General features: G+C 32.3%; 1 pseudogene; it reads left to right on the top strand.

The window, feature by feature from the left end:
• Window positions 1-1,925: 1,925 nt before the first annotated feature.
• Window positions 1,926-2,736, top strand: LOC149529226 (calcium-transporting ATPase 1, endoplasmic reticulum-type pseudogene; annotated as a pseudogene).
• Window positions 2,737-10,900: the final 8,164 nt, after the last annotated feature.

Genomic DNA, 10,900 nt, shown 5'->3' with positions numbered 1-10,900 from the left:
AATTACTTGTTGCCCCACTTCCCATGGAGTTCCAAGATGAGAAGCTATTCTTCAACTATTATGTTGCCTCTCTTAACAACAGGGCTCAGATAGTTGAGCCACCTCAATCTGTAGCCCTTTCCAGTTCTTCTCAATCCTTAAATGGAGTTAGTGAAACATAGTTGAGTAGGATGTCCATGTTAATAGTATCAAATCAAAGTAACGAATAATGATAAAAATCATAGTTTTAATATTCTACCAATAGTATTTTATCATAATTTATAAATTTGATTGTATAAATATTTTATCATCAAAGTTTCTCTCAAAAATTGTTATCTATGATGAGGAGGACAAGATAGTCAGAGTGAATGAAATAGAGTTGAGTAGAATCTCCATGTTAAAGTGGATAAGTACCAATTCAAAAGGTAGAATGATGATTTAAAATAAGTATCTAGGATCCCATAACATTAGCATATCAAACATTCTTGGATTCGACTCTGTCAATCTTTTACTATCAAAATTTATGTTCAAGCTTCATGATCCATTTGAAATAGTTAAAAAGGGAATTTAAAATGGGTGTGCATGAATTTCAGAGGAAATTAAATGAAACTAGAACACATCTTTCAATGTTTCATAGATCTTGTCATATTTAAAAATTTTGTATACATATTATACTCCCAAGGATTCAGGATTCAGTTGTGCTTATCTTTCTAAATTAATGCTTCAGATCATTCTTTATGATCAATCATAAAATTAATGAATCAAAAACCTTGAGGCACATTAACATGGAAAGTGAAAACTTAATTTTTATCATCATAAAATTTTTTCACTATGAGCTTTACCTTCGAGCTCATAGAAATGGGAGTTGAATGAAACTGACGGTAGTCACTAGTTTTGTCCCACTTCTCACTCTTTTAATCTTCCTCACACACTCATTTTTAGCCAAACATAACTAGAGAACACATTTTTCTTTATCTCTTATAGAACTAGTTTCTATTCAAGCTTTTCATTTGAGAAAGGAAGAAGGGGAAAATGAGTTCAAAGGATTTGATGAGGGAAGAGGATTCAAAGAAGAAGCTCTCATCTTATCATTTAATGTTGTGTTGCTTGGATTCTTCTCCTCATGCAAACATCAATCTCAGTCCAAAGTTGAAGAAGCCCCCAACCTTCATTGTTGATGAAGAGAATAGTCAAAGGAGTCACTGAGACATGTTATGTATCTCAGTTGTTGGGGTCTTCATTAATTATTTCTTTCTTTGCAATATGAGAAATCAAAAAGCTTTCCAACATATGTATATGTGGAATGTATTAAATTTCCATGGCTCCAACTATAGAGCCAATTGAATTGTAAAATAGATCCTAATTTGGGTTATCTTTTAACTTTCTTATAATTGTGTAAAACATCAATCTATTAAAGAGCCTGCTACAGCCTATTTATTTATGATCATAATTTTAATAAAATGGAGTTTTATAATGAAAATTTAAGTGTTCTAAAAATCACTTACTTACCTTTGTGACAGCTAGTTGAGTAATGCCTTTTCTCTTAGTTAAATTCATTTTGCTATACTATTTCTCCATCATTGGTAGGTGAAACTTGCCGGTTTCCTTCTTCTTTGTCCTTTTCTGACAAAATGTCTTTTGCACATGTATTTTTAGGCATCATCATCATGGGTTGGTTATGTGATCAAATCATTTTCTCCTACATTTTAAAATTTTGAGTTTCCACAAGCAATAGATTGATCACCATTATTTAGTTATCAGATATAATTGTTTTTTTAATTGTTGAAACCAAATTCCTTGGTTTTAAGATTATTATTTTCTGCAATGACATCTGTATCTCAAAGAAGCAAAAATATCAATTCACTTTATGGACAGATTATTTTTTTTAAGAAAGAGTTAATTTTAGATTGTCTAGGAATTTACTTCTGATTTTTGGTTTTGGATAAATGGATTTCATGTACATGATATCCTCAAATATTGGTCAAGTTGTCTCAATATTCTTAACTATAGCATTAGGTATGCCAAAGGGCTTGATACCTATCCAGCTTTTGTGGTAAACTTGGGGACTGATGGGTCACCTGCAACCACTTTGGGTTTCAATCCACCAAACATGGACATAATGAAGAAAACCCCTCGAAGAAGTGATGATTCTATAATTAATGCATGGGTGTTGTTCCGCTACTTGCTGTTTTCTTCTCTCAATACTCTATCAATTAAATTAATTATTATATTAAATGAAAGGTGGCATAATATGATAGTAAAAACTAATTCTGATTGCACATCTTTATTTTGTAGGTTATTGGTCTTTATGTTGGTGTAGCTATAGTTGGTATTTTTTCTATATGGTATACCCATGGAACATTTTTGGGCATAGATTTACTGGAGGATGGTCATACTCTTGTGAGCTTTTCCTAGCTCAGAAACTGGGACCAGTGCTCTTCTTGGGAAGGTTTTTTTGTGTCTCCCTTTAAGGTAGGAACATAAGTTTTTTCCTTTGATAGCAATCCATGTGATTATTTCTCAACTAGAAAAGTTAAAGCTATGGCACTTTCCTTGACTATGATGGTTGCAATTGAGATGTTCAATTCATTAAATGCATTATCGAAAGATGGAAGCCTTCTTGCCATGCTGATGTACTATATTTTTTTAATAGGTGAGACATGTAATTCTGCTGTCACATACTCAACCCAAGCATGTAATAAGGAAGACACACAAGCTCCCAGTGATAGAGGTACAACATCTTTCTCAACATCTTAATATGGTAGCTTGCTTTAGCTCTAACTAGTCTGTTACATCACTTCTAGTTGGTCAAAGATAGATCTACAAAACTTTGAGGTAAATTTTCTAATCAATTTAGATTGGAATAATATAAAATACTTGACATTTATTTATATGAAACCTACTGGTAGAATAGAAACTGTTCTCTAGATTACATTTTTTCCACATAGAATAGTTAAAATAAAACTTAATGGTGCAAAGAACAATGGAAAAAATAGTAAAGAGGTTTTCTTGCTAAAAAAATGATTTTAGCTAGAAGATGGCCAATTTTAACATTAATCTTATGCAATTTTAATGTGATCAGTATCCTTCTATAAGATGATTGTTGTTTTGATTACTGGCTTTGAGTGAATTTGTTGCACCATATAAATTTTTTTTTCTTGATGTTGCATATAAACTTCACCAATAAGTAAATGCGTTCAGCATTTTTCAAGACCTTGGCACTTGAGCTGCACTTTCTAGTCTAAGTGTTTCAAGTACTTGTACCATAAATTTTTATCCATTCAATTACATGCCATGTGTTTCTACAGGGATCCAGACTAGTTTAAACCTTCATTAGGAGAACATGTTCATTTTAAAGGATCAAATGCCTACAAGGTTCACATTTCAGGTATCAGTTATGATTTCTTTCTACTCTCTTTTACATTGATTAATGGTATAAATCATTTTTAGGATTGATATGGTTTACATTTTTGTTTTAGGAAGACTTTTGTATCAACATTTCAGATGATATTTCATATTCTATCTTCTACATTAACTAAGATCACATGTCAATTGAGCCTCTATAGTTTCTTTTCATCTAGAGACAATTATAACACTTTGTGAACATTATGTTATGGCAAAAGAAAATAGCAAGGACACTCTTGGCATCATCTGCAAGGAGCCATGGGGACAATTCAAAGCAATATGCTTCTCAAAGTAAAAATAAAGAAGTTGGTAAAAGAGATGAAGCTTCCTTCCAAGGGGCCAAAACACCTTCCACTCCAACTGAATCACACAACTTCTCAACATCAAGGTCTTCCACATGCCAGTCAAATGAAATTGATCTCTCTGACCTTGTTGATATGGACTATGGTAAAGTGTATGATATGTAAGTTTATGATGGAATAGAGAAAATCTAGAGCACCACTATATATTATAATATAGAGGTGGTGATAGTAGTTAGTTGGAGGTCAGTTCCAACATTCTGTCCATCCCTTTTTGGGTACATGATGATAATTTTATTTGGTTATTTTTGTTAAGCAACATAATATTTCTATTCACATTATATATCAAGTAAATAAATGGCTTGACATTACTTAAACTTTTCATGCTATCCATTTCTTTATATAATCAAAAGGCTTGAAATGTGGCAAAACATTCACCATTAAATGGGGACAATCCCTATGGAAATTAATTGAACTTAGTTGAATTGTGCAATAATAAGCCATGTTATGTGTGCCCCATATGTTCAAAACATGAAAATGAGTCTTTTTATCATATGTTTTATCTTTTAGTGGGCCCTATCAGCCATGGACTACCTTCATACAATGTACATGATTTTTCTCAATCATATAACTAATTATATTTTCTTCAATTTAGTTACTGTCAGTTTTTTTCAGGCATTCTATAAAAAAGTTCACATGCCTTGCATATGATATGACATTTTAAATGCATCCTGCACTCTCTCTCATCCGGCTAATGATGGATTATGCAAAGTGATCTAAAACCATGATGCTAAAAAACACACACAATTAAATCCAAAAAAAACTTGCACTACAAATGGATTGTATAAATCTAATATTGGTAATTTTGCATGCATTCTTGTCTTGGTAGACATGCATGCAAAATTACCACACTACTACATTTGACCTCATTTTTCTACCAAAATTTTTGAGCATCAATTAAAATGATTTAGGTTGGTTAGATTGTAGAAGGAATAAAAAAAATCTAAGCTCATGTTGGTCAAAATTTTGACCAACATGGGCTTAACTTTAAAATGAAATATCATTTTTGATTTCATTGTTGCGCGAAGGAGATGGAGCTACAAAACCTTGCTTTCCCGTTGTTGGCTCCTCATCTGGAAAACTAGACTCTCCATTTCTCGCATCTAGCTCTAAATCTGGCGAAATGATTCCTCTCAATCATCTGTACCTGGACCTTATTGAATGGTTGAGGTAAAAGGTTTTTCTACTTGCTCTAGGTCCCGATATGTATTACCATATGGCTATGGCCTTCCCATTCGACTTGTGCATGCATTCTAAAGCAACATATATTGAATAAACTGCCTGAGTTTGCACCAGAGGGGGGGGAGATGACACCATCTACAGTTGCCATTAGCGATCTAGTTGATCAGGCAAATTCCTATGCTAGCATTCTTCCCTCTGCATCCTCTTGTGCCCATCTGCAACCCTTACATCTCTCCATCTCACTAATTCAAAATTTATTGCAAGTTTTGTAGATGGAAAAAGCCAGAGGTTGTATGCTAGGAATTAGTTGAGTGGGGAGAGTGTCTTACTATTGATTGATGGGTTGAGAGAGAGTAGAGGAGTGGGAAAAAGAAGAAAGAGGGGGAGATAGAGGTGTGGGAGATATAGATGATTTTCTAGATACCTTATATGAGAAACCCTTGGATATATCCACTTTAAATTGGTTGACAGAAGAAGTCCCATTCATTGAAAGCCCATATAAAATATACGTTGGTAATCTGGAAAAGATTGTAACCACTGAAACCCTAAAAAAGAAATTTGCAGAGAAGGGGAATGTTTTAGATGGAAAATTCATTTGCATACCGCAAACAAGAAAGTCATGTGGCTATAGATTTGTTTCATTTCCATCAGAAGCTGACATGGAGGATGTTATTTCCTCATTCAGTAATGTGGTGAGCTTTCAAAGTCCTTACTTAACCTTGCACTTATAAGAGTCAAGTTTATGTTTTTTGGACTAATCAATGAATTTTAATCTTGAATTACATATTAGTAATACAATACATAAGAGCAAAGAGACCCTTCACACGTTCACTGCATTTAACTTTACAAGGTTACTGATAAGTGCTGCAAACCCATTAGCCATTTCAATGTCATCCATCCTTCACCATACATAAGAATCAAATGTCAAAAATCTTTGAATTGAGTTTTGTCTTAAAAAAATGGCAATAACTCAAGAACTTAATCAATGCTAAAACTGCACTGTTTGTCCATTTGTTACTATTTGTAAATTTGAGTTGTCTTTTAAAAATGAGAATAACTATCAATAACATGATCAGCACCATATTTGCATTGTTTGTCTATTTATTATTATCTTTTTCTTTATCACAATTTTTGAGGAAAATGGATGCAAGTTTCACTACTGTCAAACTTATGTATTTATGGAAAATTGGACCCAGTTCCCTAATTATCCTTTTTTGTGTAATGAACTATCACTCCAATTTCATTCTAATGATTTGATCTAGCTTTGTGCAAAGGTTTCCCCCTCCCTCCAATTGAGTTCACTCCTAAGCTTGACCTTCTTGTGACCTGAAGATCCATTTGAAACCACAATGCAAGTTTTGGAGAAAATCTCTGGTACAGCTAATTTTTTCTAAAATTCATGGTACCACAACATGATTTTCATGTATGAATGTTATAGATGGCCTTTGGATTTCCAATTCCTAGTTTTGGCCTATTGTTTCCAATAGCAGCACCTTCAGGGATTATTTTCAAATAATATTGCATGGTCATACCAAAATTTTGGTGGAATTTCAGCTAATTGTTGCATTCAACTAATGTATATCCTACCTTTCCATCATGTTTGATGTGAAATTTTGGGCATTATATTCATTTCATGAGTATTTTAATGGACTTTGGGTAGAAATAATGTGGAATTTTTTGGTATTTACTCTTTAGTATAGTGGATTATAGGTATCTCCCTCAATTTATTATACAACATAGCTATGCTAGATTTTTTAATTTCACATTAATGGATTGCACAACATCCCCTTAAATTTATCCATGTGTAATTTACTAATTTATAGTGGTATTTAATTGCATATTGGAGCCTCATCTAGGATTTGTTTTTGGCTGGATTTCAGACCCTATTTTTCTTAATGTTTGCTACTAACTCAATCTTCAATAAAGTGGTTTATTTTGTGCCGTGATAAGCACTACCTATTGATGCATTTGGTTTTTTTCTCTAGTTATTTTATTGTGATTTGTGTCTTAAAAACCATGGGAGTTGTTTATGATTAGTGTTAAAGAATGATGAGTTTCATAATTGAACATTTTTCTTAACTTGTGTGTATAGTTCTCTTAAACGATTTACTGAACCATGTGCAAAATAAAATCATTCATGCTTGCAATAATGTAACATAAAGTAGAACTAATGAGAGGATGGTATACAAAATAGAACTAAAGTTTAGGACACCTAGAAAATGAAAATTTTAAGACTGATTAGTGAAATCAAGGACTGTAGTAATATTCCTTCATTTATGAAACCTTTTCTGAGATAACTCACTTGGTCTTTCAAGGACGAACGACATTAGGAGCTTCTTAATGAATATGATGTGGTTCAGCCCTTTCTTTCCTTTTTAAATTTTTTTCTTCTAAATTTTTTAAAATGGTTATATGATCTAGGATGAACGTAGTTCCACAGCAATGCAAAATTATTTTGGATATCTTATTAAGCAAGCACAAAGTACATCAATTATCAACTCCAAAAAATATTCATCTAAGGTTTGATTGCTCATGGGGAAACCTAAAGGATTGACATTTATGATCATTTGGCTTGTCATAGTCTATTCTTGTATCCACTCTTTCTGGTATGTAGCCATTGTGTACTAGTGATTATACCTTTCTTGCGTAATCTTTGTTGCCTAATATTTGACCACGAAGTAGGTAAAGAAAGTTTATCATAAACACACTCAATAGTAAAATTTGGATTGCAAGTTCATCATAAGCATGCTCACTACTTCAACAAAATCAATTTTTGGAAGTTTCATTTAATGCGACAAGAACCCACCTTCTATTGGTGTTGGAACCTTCGTCCATTCGGGGCACTAGCCAATCTTCTCCCCCTACCCCCTACAATGATCCCATTACACTTTTTTTTTGTTTATAAAATTTATTTATATGTATATTCTTTATGGTTCTTCTTTTCCTTCATTCCTACCTATGGTGTCTATGCCCATTTTGAAGGACCAATTAGTATTAGAGGGTTTTGCTCCAATTGCATATATCTGAGGAATTTAGATCCCCATTTAGCTTCTTTTTTGCAAAGAGTGTCATTTTGACCTCTAGCAGTTATTATAAAAGTCATTTAGGTACTTTAGGAAGCTATGCTGCAAAACCCATATCACTCATATAATCCTACACTTGAAGGGAGCCCAAAACTAGTTACCATGGGATTGTTTTTTGATCAACAGAACATTGACAAAACATATGTGTTAAACTTGCATATGAGAGAGGTTGATATAAGTGCTCCTTTAGAGTTATGTTGATGGTGTGAAACATTTTAACATTAGCCATAAAGACATTTTTTCAATTTTAAATCTGTGGTATCTCCTTAAGAAGGCTTCTACTTCTTTTTTGCTTCCAGTCTAACCGATGTATCCAATTTTCTCATCTTCACAAATTGCTTGAAATTTGAAATGGAATGAATGGGAGGAATTTATTCATTTGAGGTGGCTATTGGATACATGTCTCATGATGATTTTGATGGATAAAGTTTGGAAATGGACACAAATTGGCACACAATACTTATGCTCCACAAATATAATGTAAACATGAGAGGTACATTACATAGCTGCCTTGGTGTATTTATTGTTTTTCTCTTGGTCATGGAATTTGTTGTATTCTATATAAACTTTAATATCTAATTTTTTTTTTGTTTTTAGTTATGAGCAGTGGGCCATTAACTTTGTTAGAAGTATAAAAGAAAAGGCCACTCCCTTAAGGAAGGCCAGAATGCCAAACTCCATTGTGATATTTGTCTTACTATAGACAACACTATTAATAGTTGTATAACTCATTATGAACTATCTAGAGGGGGACCAGAATGCAAAACTCCATTGTGGTATTTGTTTTCATATGGACAACACTATTAGTAGTGGTATAGCTTGTTAAGTAATATCAAAAAGGAAGTATCTATACACAATCATCCCATTACACATTTTTTTGTTTATAGCATTTATTTGGTTGTCTATGCTTTACAGTTCTTGTTTTTCCTCATTCCTACCTATGGCTTCCTTCCCCATTGTGAAGGACCAATCAGTGTTGGAGGGTTTCGCTCCAATTGTATATATTTGAGAAATTCAAATCCCCATTAACTTCTTGTTTGTAAATTGTGTCATTTTGACCTCTAGCAGTTAAAAGGCATTTAGGTACTTGAGGAGGCTATGTTGCATAGCCTATATTTCTTATATAAGCCTACGCTAGAAGGTGTAAAAGTTTAATAGGATCTTTGATAGAGATATAGTGATATCCTTTTAATATTAATATGAAAGACAAGAAACTGAAATGTAACTCTTATGGAAGACTGAAATAAATTCAAACTTCTAATATATGACAGTTATATGAATACTCAAGGTATTCTATATTATCTTTTACTTCAAAACTATAATTTATATTATGTAATTGAATTGAATGTAGACAAATTGTGTTGTAGATCTGATTGTTGCCAAGACTAATGTATTACCTTTTGTTATCGATGACAGTCTTCAGCGATCGATATATATATATATATAAACATAGAGTGTCATGTTCCCATAGGGACATGACCTGATAGGGCCATGAACTTGATTAGTTAAGTCAACAAATGTGTAATTAAAAGACCCAATCAAGAACTATCGATTCATAATGAGCAATAATGTACATTGTATATTATATAATGATTAATATAAGTATATGAGAATTATTCCAGAGTACATAATAGTGAGAATATATATATATATATATATATATATATATATATATATATATGTATGTATGTATATATATGTATGTATATATATATATATATGTATGTATATATATATATATATATATGTATGTATATATATATATATATGTATGTATATATATATGTATGTATATATATATATATATATATGTATGTATATATATATATATGTATGTATATATATATATATATATATATATGAATGTAGTAGTCACATATTTTCATATACTTAATATAATGTGTGCTTCACTTCTACTAAAGCTACACTTTAATAGACGGGAGCCCAAAATCAGTTACCATGGCATTATTTTTTGATCAACAAAACATCTGTGTTAAACTTGTACATGTGAGTGGTTGATGTAACTGCTCCTTGAGAGTTATTTTGATGGTGTCAACCATTTTAATAACATTAACCTTGAAGACATTTTTTCAGTCTTAAATCTGTTGTATCTCCAAAGAAGGCTTCTACCTTTTTTTTGCCACCAGTCTGGTTGATGTATCTAGTTTTTTGATCTTCACATATTGCTTGAATTTTGAAATGGATTCACTGGGAGGCATTGATAGACTTGAGTGGATGTAAGAGGATGCCTCCTCTACATTATATTATGCCAAAGGTAGCCATTACCACCTTCTCATGACTGAACCTCACAAGTCACAGAGGGTATGGTAAATGGTGATCTACAATATGCTAATATTTGTTTAGAGTTGTTGAAACTTGACTAGGCCTTCTTCCTTTACATCAATTATAGAGTTTGCTATGGTGTTTGTGTGGTTGATGGTCTCTCTATAAATCTTCAGTTCCATTTCAGATCAATTGAAGACCTTTCTATAAGGCAATTGTGTTTCCCATTTTTCTTATGTTCTTTCTATTACTGCCTCTTGCATGAGCAAAGGTATAGAATGTATTGAAACTCAGATACAAAAAATCTTTTGATCACTTTGGAATGGCATTTTGTGACATTCCCTAGTAGAAAATTCCAATTCCCAATGAGTAATCGTATGTCACTATGCTTTTAAATCAAATTAAGTAATAGTCATTGATTCATAATACATATGTCCTAATTCCTTACTTCTTTCCTAGTCACTAACCTTAAGAAGGATGATAGATTTACTATGCCAAGGGGGCATGAAATAGACTACAAGCAAGTTCCCTCAAGGCTCTTACCTTCATATATTAGTTGATGATATACTGAAACCATTATTTTGCTCTTTCCTTTGAATGCGATTTGTG

The sequence above is a fragment of the Cupressus sempervirens genome, chromosome 11 (assembly GCF_028749045.1).
Source record: "Cupressus sempervirens isolate cs-2001-9-10 chromosome 11, ASM2874904v1, whole genome shotgun sequence".
Classification (NCBI taxonomy): Eukaryota; Viridiplantae; Streptophyta; class Pinopsida; order Cupressales; family Cupressaceae; genus Cupressus; species Cupressus sempervirens.
Note: the sequence above shows the minus strand (reverse complement) of the source record. Positions and strands in the feature narration are given on the sequence as shown.